Consider the following 19,362-nt stretch of genomic DNA (forward strand, 5'->3'; position numbering starts at 1 on the left):
AATTTTTTTACGCCATAGGATTTTTTTGAATCTCTAAATGAATGCGAGAAAAAATTATTACAAAATTTCAAGATATTTATATTAATGAATAAGGCAATATATGACCAAAAAAATGAAAAGAAGAAGAGAAAGTTTTTAAATGATATATATAATAGGTTTTTTTTTTCATTTTTCATACAAGATATTTTTAAATATGAGCTTTCAAAAGTAGAAATTCCTATTTTTATTAAGATTATGAGGGTTAAGAAACAATCGTAAAAGCGCACAGCGTCTAAGGACATACGAGAAATAAATCAAGCTGGAAGGAATAGAGTAAGTAACTAAATTCGTATGCAATGATTAAAAATTAAAAATACAATATGAATGTCATTAAAATTTAAATTTTTTATGAGAACTTCACGTTTTTACATTGTTTCGACTTCCCTGTTTTTGATTTAAAATAATTAGTATCAACTTTTAAGTACACTTGTCAAGGCGTGTTCCTAAAAACTTTTATATTTATTATTTTTACAATGATGTAAAAAATTCATATCAATTGAGCAATTTCCTAAATTTATGGGAAGTAAAGAAATTTCTCATGAAAAAATATTAAAAAATTATGTTATAAATAGCACTACATAAAGCACAAATATTTTAACGTACTTTTAAGAAAAGGGTCTCTTTAAGTGAAATGTAATCCTTGAATGTTTATAAATGTAAAAAATATTAAATGGAAATCTAATTTTGTATCGAACTGATTTAATATGCACATTTTATTACTTTTCATTTTTATTTATTTACTTTGACAAAACCCATTCATTGTTAAATACATGTTAAGAGGAATAAATATTACATGTTAAGAGAAATACAATTTCAGGTATTCTAAAAGTAAATAAACTATAGTTATAGAATTTCAAACAAGAATTTTTTCGGCTTAAAATTAATGAATTATGAGCTACAGAATCTTTTGACAAAAGCAATTTTCAAATAAACTCTTCAAAAATCGTGATGCAAAATAAATTGCAACCTTTTATATAAAACTCCAATGATTAAATTCTGTCGTTTAGATGGATTATAAAGGATCAAATTCAGGAATAATCCATTACAGTAGACGAAAATGGAAGCAGGGCAATTTTTATCAAGAAAACAATTTTTTTTAAACTGCAAAGTAAGTTGTCACATATAAAATGGGGATTTTTATATTTCTGTAGGAAAAAAACCTGCTGTAAAACTGAGAGATATAAAACTAATGCAACAACAAAAAAAATTCTGAAATTATGGATACCTGTTGATTTCTCTTACAACTATAATCAAGTCTACAATCGCTTTCCAGTATCATTTCGATTACAAGGCTATAATACTTTCAACTTTTACGATGAAATTATCGATAATTAATTCTGATATAAAGAAATATTGACACACTCTTTAAATCACTCTGTTTCTATTCCTCGTGTATTAATGCCGTAATGATACTCTTTTCCATTATCAAATTTTTTTAGTATTTCATTGGAGTTCCAATTTCATCGTTTTAAGTATTTAGAACGATGCAACGTACAACTGTGCAAATACAACATTATGCAACATGCGTTTTAATGCAAACAATAATCCCGTTATTTGTTTTGGGAATAGTTTTAGTAATTTGGCGTTCATAAAAATCATAAACATCATTCTACTAAAGACATAAAAGTAATACAAAAACTTCTAGTTTGTTAATAATTTAAATTAATACTAACATAAGGAATGTTTTTCTCAAATGTTTACATAGGGAAGAGGGATTCTCAAATGCTTTTTAAAAGCCCATATCCACTTACTTGTAACGGCAGCTAAAATAAAATCTAAACTTGAGAGATCCCTAAATAGAGCCTTGATTGTAAAAAGTTAAGGACCCATAACTCTGTGCAAACAAATGTGAAAAAAAAATCGAGAATTATGTAACGAGAAATTAAAGAATATACTAACTAATTTTAATACTAATTAACGTGTAAAAATATAATGATGTCATTTAATTCGTTCAGCTATGAAAAATGGGAATTTCAACTTAATTAGATGTACTTAAAATACATATGAAAAACAGCATTAATTATTCTTAAGAAATAAAAAATAGACATGAAAGTCTAAAATCACATCCAAATTATAAAATAAAACAATTTTAACATACAAAAAAAAATTTCTACTCGTATGCTAAAATGTTAATGTTTTCATTTTGATTAATTCAGATTTTTTTTGTCTTTAATTGATAATTTAGTGTTAAAAATATTATAAAATATTAAAATAATCTTTTTCTTAAATTCAAAAACAGACAGTACCCCCGTAATGGAATCAAAATTTAATGATATTAATCTATTAACTCATTATTAAATTTTAAAAATATTGAAATAGTATATTGTTACTACAAATACATATGCTTACAAAATCTTGAAACTCTAGCGCATTAAAAAGTAAGTAAACAATTGTTTACAGAATTTTAACTTTACACATCTAAAGCAATTTAAGTTGAATAATATGTATACAAATAAATCTATATAATTCATGTCTGCTGTGTTTAGTTTCAGATTTAAAAAAAAAATTTAAGCAGAAGCCCCTAAAATATTTTTATGCATTTACACTTTTTTGTGCAAAATTTTATGTTATTTTAAATAATTTTATGCAACGTTGATGAAAGATGAGAAATTTTTTTATCACAATATACAAAAATTTTTCATTCTCCAAATTTAGTCAGGAAAAAAAAAAAAAAAATAGAAGTAAACTTTTAGGCATTAGAGAGAAATATTATCATTTGCTATAGACGTCTCGCATGTTGATTCTAGTTAAAATATAGTATTCTATAAAATACATAAATTACTTTTTCAATCTAGTATTATTAAAAAAATTAATTCTAAAAGTATGGAAGACTGAAATCTTATATTTATGAGCTAATAATAATTCGTAGTAGAACTTTACACCTAATCACAGAAATAAGCAATGACTTTAAAGTTCAAAAATAATTCAACTTACAAATGAATGAAGCAAAGTGTTTCATTTGACCTTGCTTTCAAGCAGAAAGGAATACAAATGAATTAAATTTAATTAGATAATTAAATTTATTAGAGGGGAGGACTCTGCTTACAGCAAATGCTTATAGGTAGAAATATTGTTACTAAGTCTCTTAAATAAGTTAATGCGGAAATTATGTATTGTTGTTAGAAGTATTCTAATATAGAGATTGCTTCCGAAAGTATATCAACTACTTTATTTTCAATTGATTTCATTAACAAGCTTTAACTATTAAAAATAAAAGAAATTACACTTAAACAATCAAATAATGATGCATGCAAAAATCGACTGCTACAATGAGACTTAAACAATAATCTGGATTGTTAAAAAGATAACTATAAAATACGGAATATTACAAAGTAACCTAATTGAAATTCAAACACAAAAGGTTCCGAATTGAAATAACTAAGCATACAGCTACAAAGAAACACCAAAACTCCTTTATAAACTACTTTGTCTATTATTACTAAATGCCTGTAAAGACTATTTTGAAGATGTATACACGTTATTCCATGATTATTACACGTTTCATGATGATTACACGTTATTTCATGCTGGATTCCTTCATGTATTCTAAAGAAATTTATAGTCAGCATAATAAACATAATGAATAAGCATAATGAATACCGTTCGAATAATATACGAAATTTGTTAACAAACAATTTTAAAAACACAGCATTTTTTTTTTAATCATTTGTTAAATTTTCCTTATTCCAACATTTTAAGAATAGACACACGTCTGTTTCCCAAAACATGACAAAAGAAATTTTCCATTTAACTAAATAAATAAATAAATAAAAAAATAAAAAAAAAAAAAAAAAACAGGGCGAAGAAAATACAGGAGCTACTGCCGCGTGGGCTTCAATGAGGGCAGTGAGAATTTTCGTATGCTCCAAGTCCTGCCCTTACCAGATCTTTTATATAAAACTTTCTTTTTTCGCCCTCATAAATACTGATAATCAATCCCTACTGATTACTGTGTTACAGAAGTCTTGAATTTCTTATCTATTTTCAAGCAAATATATATTTAAAATGCAGTAAAGTTAAATCAAACTTATCGAACTTATTTCATCGATATAATTCCATTCTTTAAATTATGAAAAGTATAACTAAGTTTCTAAGTCAATAAAAAATATAGGAATATTTTTCCTATATTTTAAAATATATATGTGATTCCTATATTTTTTATTGGCTTAGAAACCAAGAAGATTTCATATTTTTTATTGACTTTGAAACTATCGAAGTCCTGCCCTTACCAAATCTTTTTACATTAAAGTTTCTTATTTTCGCCCTCATAAATGCTGGAAATCAATCACATGTATATTTTAAAATATAGGAAAAATATTCCTATATTTTAAAATATATATGTAATACTTTAATGTAAAATATATATGCGATACCTATATTTTTTATTGACTTAGAAACTAAGAATATTTTATATTTTTTTATTGACTTATAAACTATCAAAGTCATGCCTTTACCAAATCTTTTACAGTAAAGTTTTTTTCCGCCTCATAAATCCTGAAAATCAATCAAAATAAACCTTATGTATTGATTATTATATTCCAGAGATCTTGATTTTTTTAAATATCTTATTTGCTCTCATGCAAATATATATTTAAAATACAGACAAGCTGAATCAAAATCTAGTCAATGTAATCAAACATTACATTATGTAATTCCATTCTCCAAATTATAAAAAGTATAACTTAGTTTCTAAGTCAATAAAAAATATAGGAATCCCTTTTAATACCTTCGAGGATTTTATTATTTTTCATAATTATGAGATTACAATGGAATGAACTCCAGCGGGTTAAAACTCATATTTTCTAGGTAATTTTCAGCAATTTTTTGGTACATTTTTCTCGAAGTGAATATTTGTTACTAGGAAATTTTCTTCCGGTTTTCTGACCAAGTGTTTGGCCCAAAATGGCCTTATTTGGGCCTTCAATCAGTAAAAAAAAAACGCCCACTAAACAAACTACACCATTCTTCTTTTAATCACTTGTTTAGAAAATACTTACATGGTACAAGACTCAAGAATGTCTTCTTTTTTTTATATCTACAAAAATTTCTCTTCTCCGAGGATCTTAAAACTTATTTCTAGCATTATTATAAATAGATTTAGAGTCGAAACGCAAAAACCAATGTTTGACTAAAATGTGATGTAGAAATATCAATTAAAAGCCCAAGAATAATATTCCAGTTTCATTGTAGTAAGCGTCTTTTGGTAATGCACCGATTTTGAAAATTATTTAAATGATGAATAATATACATTAAAAATTAAGTAATCTATTTTACTAAAATATAAGATTTTTGCATGTTTATTTGTGCTGACATATAATTAAAATGACGACATTCAGGGTTTTTCACAGATATTTTCATTTTCAAAACATATTGAATTAGTAGCATAGCTATCAGGCATTAAAAATTTTCCATCATTATCAAAAGGCAGTAAACGAATTATGGAGCATAATATAATATTTAAGATTTATTTTAAATTTCTAATTTAAAGATTGTGTTAAGTTTATTTCAGAAGGTACTGAATTTTAGCCGAGAACAAACTGAATATCACAGTTGAATTGCAATCATTCTCTAAGGATTGCATGCTTATTAAAATACATATCGTTTGTATTCACACTGTAATTATAACAATGGAATATAAAAATTCGGCCAAATGTTTTTGAAGATTAAAACTTTCTAATTATACTATTTATGCTAATTTCCTATTTTAGATTTTCTAATTTCCTATTTATACTTTTTTTTACACAATTACACTTTCAAAACAACAATGCCAATATTAGAAGTTACACGTGATATTAAACATTCTATGGTTCTAAAGTTGATTGTAAGCGATTTTCATAAGTTTTAATCATCGTAGATTTATCCAGTTTACAATTATATTTACACAAATTAGAGGCAACATTTCGATATCGACAAAACTCTACAAAGTTATGAAACTAACATTTAGAAAGAGAGAGACAGACGTTTTGTAAGTTTAAATCTGTAAGAGGAATATTCAAAGTACAAATCTTCATTATTTCAATAAAAGTGTAAAACTAATAACTCAGAATTTATCCTTGATGGATTTGATCGCAAAAGCTCCTTTTTTTTAGGAATTTTGAAAATAACTTTCACAGTTTCATTTTATGTGAAACACAAAGATAAATAAAGGATATTTTCAAAGTAGTACAATGAAAAATAAAATCTCCATTATCCTTCTCTAAAAGAATCCTTTCCTACACTCTGTAAGTGAAAAAAATGGTACATGCCGCTTTTCAAAGATATCTGTTGTTCAACCGTCCATATATGAAAATTTCACTTATGTATAAATTGCGGAGAACCACAAAGAAAACGCAGCCAGAAGTCAGCCGTCTAAGCTGTTATTTACACCGCTTGACCTATCGATATAACGTAAGGTTTTAAAAACATTCCAGAATGAATGTGGGTATTATGCAAATACTTGGAAATTCACTCGCCCGTAACGAGAAGGGACAAGGCCACTTACTTACGAGGCACACTTCCCTCCATGTGTTAAAAGTAAAGTGTTAAGTCGGAGTTAATTCGACATGTTTTTCTTCTTAAATCCAGGTATTTTCAAATGCCCTTCAAACAATTCCCTTATTCTTTTTATTTTCTGGTACACAGAAAGTATTGTAACCGTCAAACAATTCGAATTCGAAAATTTGATGAATGACCACGTCTTAGACCTCCATGAGCTCAAAAAATACATTAAAAAAAACATTTGTCTTTCTGTGGCAAAAATAACGCAAAAACTTTTTAAGCTAGAAAGATGAAATCAATGCACTTAATCGACTTAACACAAAGTTTGTAGATTTCTATCAAATTTTGGGCAAAATCTATTAAGAGGAAGTCCGTCTGTTCAAATATAAGTTAATAACTACAAAACTAAGAGAGTTAATGGATAAAATTCAGCCAGATTTAACATCTACAGAGTAAACACCTATCAAATTTTGGGCAAAATCTATTAAGAGGAAGTCCGTCTGTTCAAATATAAGTTAATAACTACAAAACTAAGAGAGTTAATGGATAAAATTCAGCCAGATTTAACATCTACAGTGTAAACACCTATCAAATTTCGTACAAAAATTTAACATCTACAGTGTAAACACCAATCAAATTTCGTACACAAATTTATCATCTACAGTGTAAAAACCTATCAAATTTGGTACACAGATTTAACATGTATATTGTAGACATGTATCAAATGTTGAGCCAAATCCAAAACGGGGATAATCGTCTGTCGATTTGCACTGAAGCGTGTAAACGTGATAATTTAAAAACGAAATGAATTAAAATATATCAAATTTGGTATATGATTTTGTAACTACAAATGTAAAATTTTGTTTCAACTGGTTGCGGGAAAACTCATCTAAAACACAAATCCACCCTTGTTAGAGAGTTTGCGCGAAAGTTTTGGGAGACCACCTCCTCTAGTTTGTGTATACGTGTGCGTGTGCTTTCAATAATATCGGAATAATTATAATAATTTCAATAATTGAATGTGACATCAAAATTGATTCTTATTATGGAAATGCATATAAATTAGTAACCAAAATTTGTTCCTCAGACTAAGAATCTATTTTCCATTTCAGTAAAAAACAAAAACAAAAATAAATAAAACAGAAAAAAAAACTTTCAGAGTTTTTTGCATTAAAACATTAGAAATATAATGTTAAATCAAAGAAAAATTGCATTCATATTTGAAAGATTTTGACAAGAACTAACCATACTGCAAACTAACTTATAATAATGTTGGATATCCTTCTGATGAGAGCACCAAGTGCAGTGCAACGCAGTCGGCATTGTTCCATTTCATTTTTGTGAATATTTAATTTCATAACGAACTCTATCAAATTTAATTCATAGCTAGAGAACCGTTTAGTTATAAATCATTTCAACAAAAAGATCACAGGTTTTCAAATACACTCACTAGCCTATTAATGCCGCCCAACTGAGAGCGGTATTCTTATTTGAAAATAACTGCCTTTTTACATTATTCGTGAAGCCATTATCTGTAAGAAGAAATATGTCGAGTGATGCAATTAATTTTAACAGCTGCTAAAAAAGTTGAATTTTAAGAGTGTTTCGTTGCGGGATTTAGGAAATTAATATAATACAGTATATAAATTGATAAGAATGCAACAGATAAGAATGACACAAAAAGGTTTTCCAGCGAAGTTGTGGTAAAAGAGGCAATGGAACCTTCAATAATTGAAAGAATACAGATATCCAAACAATAACCCCATCATCAAATCCAAAATCAGCAATTCAACTTACCGCTCTAAGCAATCTCTTTCCACTTATTTATAGCCAATTTTACAATTCGGTATGCTTTGTCAAAATTAAAATAAATTTTATCCTAGCATAGAATTCCTTTAAAATTCCTTCAACTTCTATCAAATAAACCCTTAACATTCTACACTTCTGAAAACAGCTTATTTTCTATTTATTCGAGCAGCACTGCCAGTTTATTCTTTCTAATTTCTAGTATAACAAAGGAATTTTTATATCTTTTTTTTGTTGCTAAAATTATTCCATATTTGTAAAATTCTTCGCACCAAATATGGTAAGAAAACGTCTTAAAACATGAAAATATTTTAGTTTAAACAAAATTTCAATCTTTTAATATTATTTCTGAAGTATCTTTCAATAAAATTTATTTGGTTCAAATGTTGTTAATATCTTCTTTTAATATGTATATATTTGTTTCGCATTTGTTTTTTGATTTGAAACTTTCTGGAATTCAGACACAAATAACTTGTTTTTTATACACACATAAAAAAATATTTTTACTCATATAATAAACAGTTAAAGTTATTGATTTTATTTTTTGCGATAGATTTTTTCCCCACATCAATTTTGCTTCAATTTTTCGAGAAATATGAATTTAGGTAGACTTCCAAACATTTTCCTAATTATTTTGGAAAATGTAAGTGAAGTAACAGATTTTATAAAGCTGAACATAAAGGTATTTCATGATGACTTAGAAAAGTTTGGAATTTTAATAGCCATTCTTTTTTTTCCCCTAACCACCGTCAAAAATGTTAACACGAATCCTATGTATTTTAACTGTTACTACGAGCTGTTGATTGCAAGCAACGGAAAACATCACAAAATGTTAAGATTGATTTAATAAGAATGTGATGAGAAAGTTTCAAAATTATTTTTGCTATGAAACCAAATTACTATTAAGTTAGAAAATAAATAAACCTGGATTAATAATTGACTATTCACATATGGTCTACATGACTGAATTCTTTAAAAAACAGCAACCTAAGTTTTAGTGTCTCATTAAACAACTAGTGTGTTTGACTTACAGACTTGTAAAAACATCTGCGTTCATCAGTTTCTATTTTCCTTGCATATTTACAACATCTGCGTTTCTCAATTTCTGCTTTCCTTGCATGATATTTATGAAGCAGAGCTTCATGGCATCTCAAATATTATTGGATACGAAATGAATATTTTTTAAATAAAAGCGTATAAATACATACGAACAAAAAATAAGAAATAATTCATATTTAAAACTACCGAACGCTTTACTTCAGTCTGCAAAAGATTAATTTTAGACCTGAAAATGCTTGTCAATGTACAAATGAACAATACTTAAAAAACTGGGTTATTTTCTTTTGAAATAAAACTCATTGTAAAAAAGGATCGTCCATTGAAAGCCCAAATAGGATATAATTCTTAATATAAATATAAATATAAATAATAATATAGATAATAAGAAGTGCTTCTTTTGTGATAGAAAGGGTTGCACTACTTGTGAAACATATGCATCAAAAATTAACACTATATAATAAAACGTCATTACTTGCACACTGAAACTGATCGTTCTTCATATGTGCCATTTTAATGTATAACTGTTTAATGGATAACTATTTTTCAAAAATAATACTTTTTAATAGTGCTTCTAATCTTCTAATCATATAAGTGTTGAAATGGCCCAGACCATCATATATATATATATATATATATATATATATATATATATATATATATATATATATATATATATATATATATATATATATATATATACTAATTCAAAGAAGATCTACAATATACCAATTATAATACGTGCATATATCAATACCTAATTCTTGTCCAAAAAAAAAAAGAATAAATCAGAATCCTTATATCTTGCGGATATTTGTTAAAAACCATCATAGTAATGAATAGAAGTAAAAAAACCACACCAATGAATAGTAGCAAAAAACTAATAACAATAATTAAAAAATATATATACTTCAAAAATTTATGGGTGTGACTCTCATTTTAGCTAGCAATTTATTAAAAAATATATTAGATTATAATAACAATAAAATTTATGCAACAAAGACAACTAATGCTAGAAATGTTTCCTAATTATTATTTCACTTCATATTATTTAAAACCGTTGTTTTCACTAAGATTCTACTTTTAAATACAAAATCTAACATGCATTTAAGCTATGAATTATTATTAACAATTTCATTTATAATATATTTCGAAGAGAATTTTTTAAAATCTATATTAATGAACGGATATTTTTATGCTCCACGATGATATTCCTTATTCTTTCGAAAGGATACGAATATTTATGAATTAATTGCTGTTTATCGGAAATTTATCCAAAAGCAGTCTGTCTGGAAACATATACACTAAAATATAATTGTACTTCAACATATATGCTTTTAATTGACGCCTAGTGCGTATTATATTTTTCGCTTTCAAAACAAAACACCAGCCATTTTTTTAAAGATAATTCGTTTAAAGCTATTGTAAAATTTAAAAAAAAATTAACTAAAATTTTGTCTATATAGCTATGTTTGGCTCAAATCTTTTCTTTAATTTATAAGCATATTATTTTTTCCTTAAAAAAAAGTACCAATTTCATTCTTTTAATAATCAAATGTCCTAAAATTCCAAAAAAAAAAAAAAAAAAAAAAAACTGGGCTATTAATAAATAAAATAAAAACAAGAGAGACTGCGCATGGAACAAGCTGGTTTGTTGTTGATTACATTTATAAAATTGTTGCTTAAATAATCAATAACAACCTTTACCTTATCAAAAAAAATTATTAATTTCTACAATAGGGTCATATTTCTAATATCAGAAAGATGATTATTTGAATTTTAACGAATGCAAACTATATATGTAAGTTAGTTAAAATACATGATTATTTACACTATATTCTTATTATTATTTATGCTAACGTTCAAATATAAAATCCATAATTTCATAGAATATGATCAGTTATTTCATGAAATAACAAGACATTCAATGAAATAACTAATAAATCACGATCAGTTGTTTCATGAAATACTAGACATTCAGTGAAATGACTAATAAATCATGATCGCTTGTTTCATGAAATAACAAGACATTCAATGAAATAACTAATAAATCACGATCAGTCGTTTCATGAAATAACTAATAAATCATGATCAGTTTTTTATGAAATAATTAGACATTCAATGAAATGACTAATAAATCCTAATCAGTCGTTTCATGAAATAACTAGAAATTCAATGAATAACTAAAAAATCATGATCAAATGTTTTATAAAATAACTAGAAATTTAATGAAATAACTAAAAAATAATAATCAGATATTTCAGAAAATAATTATAAATTCAATGAAATAACTAATAAATCATGATCAGTTGCTTCATCAAATAACTAGACATTCAATGAAATGACTAATGAATCATGATCACTTGTTTCATAAAATAATTAGAAATTCAACGAAATAACTAAAAAATATCATGATGTTGTTTCATGAACTATCCAATTTATCGATAATATATAAATTTCTTTATATATCTATTCTTAAAGCTTTTTATAATTCTATAATTATCGCACAAAATTTTGTCAAAAATGAGAAATTATACTTCACAAATAAACACGGGAAGTTATTTTCTCTCTCTCATTCCCTTTTATTCACTCAGGAAAAGAAAGCACAACAGATTTATTTTGAAACAAAAAACTGGTTAAAGAATTTTACAGTCAATATTATTCTGTCCCTGAAATTTAAACAAATTATCTTCAATATCAATTCTAAACTCTTAGCTATCAGATAATTCGGAGTTTTAGATTCACCACATGAGAAAATGTGATGTAGATTCAGCGAAATTTTCTTTTCGTAAGAACATAGGCTGCCAAAAGATTTTTAAAAATAAGAAACAACAAATTCTTTATTAATCATTACTTCCGTTGATTTTTAGAATCAGCAACAGTTAAAATATAGATAAAACAAAAACGTCTTCAGCGAGTACAGATAATAAATTTTAAAGCACAGAAACAAACACAACTTCTACCAGCTTTTACTTATTTTGTCTTTTAAAATTAAGATCAACTGTTTTATCCGCTTATCTTTCGAGTATCTCAGTCTCACTTAACTAAACAATTACTGTTGCTTGGTTGACATTTGGTGAAGTCGAGCCAAAATCCAGAGCCGGATTTTCCCATAGGTCAAACTAGGCCATGGCCTAGAGGAATGTTCAACAAATGCGTCTTCAAAGCTCATGTTCTTTTATTGTATGACAGAGGCTCTTTTTTAAATGACTAGTAATGTACTTCTATAAATATCAAATATTAAGAAAAATTCCTGATAATATTTCATGAAAACAGTTTATTCACCTTACAGTTATTTTTAGATTTAAATCCTCTCCGTCAGGGACAATTATCAGTTGGTTTTCAAAATCGCAAATTACAATTAGAGCATTCATTCACTCCCGTAAATGAAAACACTGCCACACGAGATTCTAATGCACTCCTTCATCAAAACTCCTTCCTTGCAAGGAAGTAAATTTTAAGGTGGATTCGTTCATCAAATCCACAACCGTATATGAAAAGCTACAGTATTTAATAATAGGGTTAATTTTTATATCTAAATCCTCTCTGTCAAGGACAATTATCAGTTGGTTTTCGAAATCGCAAATTACAATTAGAGCATTCATTCACTCCCGTAAATGAAAACACTGCCGCACGAGATTCGAATGCACTCCTTCATCAAAACTCCTTCCCTGAAAGAAAGTAAATTTTAAGGTGGATTCGTTCATCAAATCCGCAACCGTGTATGAAAAGTTACAGTATTTAATAGGGGTAGAAAAAAATCTAAAAGCTTTAAAGTTGAACGGACTGAATAATCTGCCGTTGTTGCAGATCCAACAGGATTCTTGTGAATTTAATATGCAAAGAAAGTTTTTTTAATAACAAAAAATCAATTATCCAAAAGCCTATTGAAACTAATATGAAATATTTTTAAATAATCATCGACGGAAGAAGAAAGAAGAAAAACAATAAATTTCAGTTTGAAATGAATTTTAAGTAAAGTCATATTTTCAGGATGGACAAATTCAGGTAATAATAGGACGAGTGAAAATTGTGTTGCTTTCCGAAAAAAAATAAAACGGAGAGATCCGTTTAAGAAATCGGTTTAATGAAAGATATTTTATTAAAACATTTGAATACCTTTTTCACGATTTTAAAAATAAAATTAAAATAATTACTAAAATGAAAGACATATCACTGCTCGACAAGAACCGTTAGTATGGCATAATATGTAACTAGTTAGCAGTCATAGAAATAAACTTACGACAAATCTTGCAACAGGAAAGGCACTGCACAAATTATTACTATTTGTAGTTTTGTTACTCTAACGGACGTCGAGAAACTATTGATGCACTGATACTTAAAAAGGATATAGAATTCTCTGACAAATTGGAAGTGAGGATATAGAGACTGGTTTTACGAATCATTTGAAAAGAAAAGATATTAATACAGATAAAATTTTTCTATTTCAACTCATAAATCTCCATGAATGAAAAATAAAAAGTATTTTGTTTCTTTGTTTAAAAGACAAATTTGAAATGAAGTCTTTTTTATTATCATTGACAATCAATGTCCTTTTCAACCATATGTTTGGCGCAGCATGGAAAAACCTGGCTCCTGAGCCATAAAATCCTACAAACCAACCATTATCATTGAACAGGCACTTCACAAATTATTCCGAAGAAAATACCTTTAATTACAGACTTGGCTGTACAAAGCGAAAACTAAGTTATTAAAAGAAAACTATATAATAGGCAATTTTAGAAACTTCTTAACAAAATTAATAGCTAATATTTTGGTCTTTTTACGGCATCTGATTTTAGTCCTAGCTTTCCACATATCATGTGATTTGCTGCTTATATCGACGAAATAAATCTATTTTTGAACAAAACATATCTTAATTGAGTTGAGCTCAGCAATCACAATTAATTACAAAATTCTTATATTTATCCTTCTCACTACTAAGCCAGCCTGATCCGGCCTTATAAGTTATATAAATTAATGGACGTCTTTCTGTTTCAAATGATGGGTGCAGGATGTAAAGCAAGCTATTACTGATGATTCCCTCGCATCGCATCCTGAGTTCCTCATTTGAAGAAGAGGCCGGCTAAAAAACGGCCTATTAGTATAGAACTTGCACGGCCGGATTGGGCCGGACAAGTAGTGAGAGGGTTCAATGAACATGATCGCATATTTGAACACACTAAATGAGAAACCGAACGAGAAGTGAAAAACATAACTATTTCATTCTAAAAAGAATTGTTTGATATTGAATAAAAATTATGATTATCTACAGCAGACTTTGAGAAAAACGAATTGCTCCATTTTTCCATATTGAAGATATATCAACAAGATCATATTTCAATAGATTTCATATTTACCTTAATTGTGCAAAATATGTTAAATCGAAATTTGGCGGGAAATTTAAAACATTTAAAAAGCAAAAAAAAAAGTCTCATTATTTTTACTGAAATCAATCGAAATTAATTTCCAGATGCTAATTTTCCACTTTTTGTGATACTGAAGAAGCAGCTTTTCATTCGTAACTGAATCCACATAACTAACTGGCTTGCTGTCGATTTTAGAACAGAAAAATATTTGCGAACAAAAGTTTTATTAAAAATGAACTAAGAAATCAGCTAAATAGTGCGAATCTCATGTCTTGTTTGAAAATGAATATAACGTCATATTTATCGAATTCTGACAAAATTTCTCGCGAAATTCAGCAGCAGCAATCTCATAATAAACTACAGTAGATTTTCGACTGAAAGTCTTAAAATAATCATCCTTAATAATATGGAGAATAAATTACTTTATCAAGGTTTTGTTTGCAAAAGATGCCTATAACAAATCTTATTACATAAATTAAGGCATAGTTAATCTATACGCAATATTTTTAGTCAGGATATCCTTTTTTTCGTAAGAAATTTTTAAAACGTATCAAACATTGCTCTTTCTTACAATACTAATTACCGCACAATCAAACAGTAAATGCTTGTCGTTGTGGAAATATATTCTCTAAAAATATATATTTCTTTATATAAGGGGTCGTCTCTATATTTAGATTTATTCAAGCTCAATTTTTCGAAATTGCAACAATTGATTTGAATAGATTTCTAAATTCTCCAGATAAAAATAACTCGAGTACATATAACATTATGTAACGATGGCGAATGAATGAATGCATTTTGAGTAAACGGTTGATGATTTATTAATAATTGAATGTAATTTACATATTTTTAAAGGGAATATTCTTCCAAATCAAATAATATTTTTTTTTCTTGAATTCATCTTTCATAGATTAGAAGTAATAACAATTGTCCGAATATTTTTTGTACTGTACATAGTACAGTACTGTTTTTTGTACTGTACATATTACAGTACTGTTTTTTGTACTGTTTTATACTGTACATTGCAAAAATTTATAAAGAACGCGCATAGTACAGGTCCACAGCATGTATAAGAATGATATTTGGAACAAAAAAAGGTGTTTTTAAAGATAGGGACAGTAGGAGAGAAGTTTGGGAATTTCACCCTATCCAGTATTTTTATCTGGCTTGTTCATTCGTCATATCGGATAGCTGGGGGGCGGGGGGGGTTACTCTTCACATTATTCTTTTTTTTTTGCTTGTGAAATATACATTTTATTATTCATGCAATTTCAGTATATTATAAAATATTATAAATATTAACATAATATTTGCCAATAGAAAACTGATAACTTATACATAAGGATGTTTAAAAACATTGTTTTTTATTTCAATAATTTTATTTTGCAGTTATAATAAAAAGTACAATAATATTAATAATAAAAAAATTACAAAGTATTTTATTACACTATCTTTATGCAAGGCAAAAAGTCACTGTAACAAAAAGTAGGCTCAATTTCAAAAATGTGTAGTTCATAATTCGTGCTTCAAACTTCGGACTCCGGAAATAATATTTATGCAAATATAATTCTATAAAAGGCTTTTTATGAAAAAAATTTACCGTCCCTTAGCCTAGAATGTAGTCAGAGAAGGCGGGTATAGGGGAGAAATAATAATTAAATATTCACAAAATTTACAGTATTATTTTTAAAAAGGTCATTTAAATACATCCATCCAGTTTTATTCAAAAAGGTCATACTATAATACACTGTTTTTTTTAATTTATATCTATGTTCATTAAATTAATTGAGTTTTACATTTATTCGGTCTATCTAAAGGTGCCCATACATTTACGGTGATCAATAACTGGAATTTTACAGTAATACGTGATTTACGTTCAGCATCTGCTTTTCTCTCACTTACATACTCAACGTAAATCACGTGTTAATATAAAATTCCAGATTTCACATAACACTAAATGATTCTTTGTTCTAATATCTTGACTTCTGTATATCAACTGTTAGCAGGCACTAAATATGATCAGTACTTTTATAGTACCAGATATAACACTTTTAAACTATATAGTTAGTACTTTTATATTATATAGTTAGTTCTTTTATATAATTTTATCTCAATTCTGTAACGCAGATAGAAAAAAAAACACAGAAAAAAGGGAATTTAAAAATTAAAAAACCGGGGGGGGTATTAAATAACAAGAAACATGCACAGGTTATGTCATTTTAGTACAAAGTTTATTTGGCGGTGCGTTATAAATTTAAAATAAAGGGTCATCTAGGTAAAAATCATTTTTATACCTAGGTCATATACGTCATCTAAGGAAATCTTGGTAAATTGTCCTCTAGGTAAAAATCCTTTTTATCAGTTGATACGCTATTTGACGCGCCATCTTTTTTTTTTTTTTTTTTTTTTTTAATAAAAAGCAGAGTTATAATTTCGTGCGGCATTTAAAGACTTTAAAGCAGATATAGAAAAAAGACCAGTTCTTTACAAAGAGTTTGCCGATAGATTTCATGATATTACAAAAACTCTTGTTACTGAATTCTGAGTTTGAAGACTATTTATAATATCTAAAAAACATCTGAAACTTTCTCTTGATAAAAACTGTCCATGTGAAGTCCTCATTTAACTCTAACAATAGGAGAAGAACTTTGAACGTAGTAAAGAAACCAGGGATTACTAAAAATTTATAGAAGCAGGTATAGAAAAAAGACCCGTTGTTTACAAAGAGTTTGCCGAAAGATTTCATGATATTACAAAAACTCTTGTTACTGAATTCTGAGTTTGAAGACTGTTTATAATATCTAAAAAATATCTGAAACTTTCTCTTGATAAAAACTGTCCATGTGAAGCCCTCACTTAACTCTAACAATAGGAGAAGAACTTTGAACGTAGTAAAGAAATCAGGGATTACTAAAAATTTATAGAAGCAGGTATAGAAAAAAGACCCGTTGTTTACAAAGAGTTTGCCGAAAGATTTCATGATATTACAAAAACTCTTGTTACTGAATTCTGAGTTTGAAGACTGTTTATAATATCTAAAAAATATCTGAAACTTTCTCTTGATAAAAACTGTCCATGTGAAGCCCTCACTTAACTCTAACAATAGGAGAAGAACTTTGAACGTAGTAAAGAAATCAGGGATTACTAAAAATTTATAGAAGCAGGTATAGAAAAAAGACCCGTTGTTTACAAAGAGTTTGCCGAAAGATTTCATGATATTACAAAAACTCTTGTTGCTGAATTCTGAGTTTGAAGACTGTTTATAATATCTAAAAAATATCTGAAACTTACTCTTGATAAAAACTGACCATGTAAAATCTCGTTTAACTTCAACACTGGGACAAGAAATTTGAATGTAGTAAAGAAATCAAGGATTACTAGCAATTTATCTAAATGCTGACATTTAAATGAGAATTTTAGTCTGGTACAAAATGACGAATACCTCGACTAAAAGGTATTTTTTTAGTGTTCTTCATATCTGAAAAGAAACAAGGATCATTTAATGTCACGAATGCAATCATTACGATGTCAGAAAATAAAATGAAAATCTTTGCACTGAAGTTGATGAGCATCGATGAAGTTGTTGATTTTTCAGGAAATAAGCGAAATGTTTCCAAATGCAAAAGAGTAAAGGAATAGCATATATTTTAAATAACTTGAATAAATTAGATGGTCATTTTTTCTTTATGTTATGCAATTTCACTGTAGTACAGTTTTAAATTATTATTACACTAGTCGCTTTTGACGACCAGCTAGTGCTTCGGAAATATTAGTCACATTTAATTTTCTATAAATCACATATACACAACTTCATATTCATAATTCAGAAAAATTATCAACATCGCTATTTTAATTGTCTTATATATGCTCATTCACTTGTGTGCATGAACCTTCCTAATTCTGATTAATTCTATAATATCATAGCACTATTGAAAACGTAAAAGTCCAATTTATCTATTTTATAAATTTCAAGATATTGCACCTTCAATTTTTTTTTATCCGTTTCATAAACTACACAGATATTAAACAAAATCATGTCCTCTTTAGCTTTCAACAATGGAAGAAAAACACGAGATCAAGTAGTTGATAGAAACAATGAAAACGGTTTGAACTTCAGCGCAACAATGCAATCTATAGTGTGAAATTAAGCAAAAAAAATTTTTTTTTAATATCCGAAATCCAGGAAATATTTGTACAGCTATTAAATTGGCATAATTAAAAGAGAATTTTTAAATGGTGTAAAATCCATAAGCTGTGTGATAATATTCTCGGATGTACTGCGGAAAAACATTAAAATTAAAAAAAAAAACCACACTTTTCTGAAGTGCACACTCCCACCCTCTAAAGTATATATGGACCAAATTTGTTAGCTACAGACCAAATGATCTGGCCTGTACAGCATCAACAGACACAACATCTTTATTATTAGCAGGGACTAAGTACATTCAAATTGTAATGAAAGCATTAAGTCTTGGTTTAAAAAGGAATTAAGCATTTATATGTTTAAAAAATAAACTATAATAATAATATGCGATATAAATCAAATTTTTGAGACGCGGGCAAAGAATTGTGTAATTGTGGCCTAAAATATAAAACTGTGCCATTTTGGCTCTGC

General features: G+C 27.4%; 1 protein-coding gene across 1 annotated transcript in view; it reads right to left on the reverse strand.

Moving 5' to 3' along the window:
- LOC129959653 (uncharacterized) overlaps window positions 1-19,362 on the reverse strand; it is a 223,654-nt gene that overhangs the window by 89,536 nt on the left and 114,756 nt on the right. The gene's annotated exons all lie outside the window — the stretch shown is intronic.

The sequence above is a fragment of the Argiope bruennichi genome, chromosome X2, assembly GCF_947563725.1.
Source record: "Argiope bruennichi chromosome X2, qqArgBrue1.1, whole genome shotgun sequence".
In the NCBI taxonomy this organism is placed as follows: domain Eukaryota; kingdom Metazoa; phylum Arthropoda; class Arachnida; order Araneae; family Araneidae; genus Argiope; species Argiope bruennichi.